The sequence below is a fragment of the Corylus avellana genome, chromosome ca6 (genome assembly GCF_901000735.1).
Source record: "Corylus avellana chromosome ca6, CavTom2PMs-1.0".
NCBI lineage: Eukaryota > Viridiplantae > Streptophyta > Magnoliopsida > Fagales > Betulaceae > Corylus > Corylus avellana.
The window spans coordinates 22,339,201-22,340,367 of NC_081546.1; the positions used below are offsets into that span (position 1 = coordinate 22,339,201).

Genomic DNA, 1,167 nt, shown 5'->3' on the forward strand with positions numbered 1-1,167 from the left:
AAGAAAAGGTATATAAATTTTATGTTGAATAGAGTTTCATTAATTCATAATAAAGTTTGGATGAGTCTCACAGCCGAAGAGAAAATGAATCATAATTAAACTTATACCATAAAATAGAGAAATCGTATCTCGATAGTTTAGAGCTTTAATAAACTCTTAAATAGGTTAAGAAAAGGATTTTATGGCAATGTAGAGCCGACAATTTTTGACATGATTTATGAGCTCCATACAAATCCAACACTTAAATAGGTTAGGTTATAGTTAACTGATATAGTTTTATAGTCATGCCTCGACACAACCCAAATTTGACAAGCAACATTTAGGACCGACAAGTTTTAACACAACTCGTAAACTCAACATGAATCTAATACAAAATTAGCGAATTTTAGTTAAAAGGTTTAACCCGTTTAATAAAATGAGCCGAATTAAAGTTGACATATATAGTCTTATATTCATACATCAATGCGATCCGAAACCGACACACGAATTGTTACCCTATTGCAGTATCATTCTCTTTATTGGTAAACTAAATTCCCTGTACAAGCATTTGACCACCCCCAGGCATGGAAAGAAAAGAGTTATAAAGAACCTCCCTAGTTTCTCTCCTTTCTTTCTTGTATGCACAAAAAGAAAAAAGCTAGTAAAGATGGCTCTGTAGCTGCTATGCGACTAACAAGCCAGTGTCTTACTGAAATTGCACTATCTATATTTATGGTACAAGCCAGTGTTGTGAATTAGACAGCTTTGTGATTGACCACAATCAAGAGCTCCTTAAAACAATGTCTGCAAAAAAATGTAAACAAATTTTTTCTTGGGTCATACGAGCCGCATGCCGCAAGCCATCAGTGTATCAGATTCTGCAACTCCCAATTTCTGGCAGTTGGCACAATCCTTCCCGCATTTATCTACAGCTTCAACTTCCCACCCTCACTCTCTAATTCCAAGCAGCATAATGCTTTTGAAACTATTTGGTACTACTCTTTGGACAATGACAATTTCAAACATTGACTACAAGAATTTCAATGGATTTTTTCAAACAAATACACGACTTTGCAAATAGCTGTACCGTTAAGAATACCAAAAAGAAGAAAAAAAAGTGATCGAGGAAAAAGAATCACAATTCAAATCAGAGTGTATGTTGCGTCATCATCTCAACCGAGAGCACTT

General features: G+C 34.8%; 1 protein-coding gene across 1 annotated transcript in view; it reads right to left on the reverse strand.

Annotated features, from left to right (window-relative positions):
• LOC132185381 (glycine-rich protein 5-like) overlaps positions 1 to 1,167 on the reverse strand; it is a 5,680-nt gene that overhangs the window by 3,974 nt on the left and 539 nt on the right. The window lies entirely within an intron of this gene.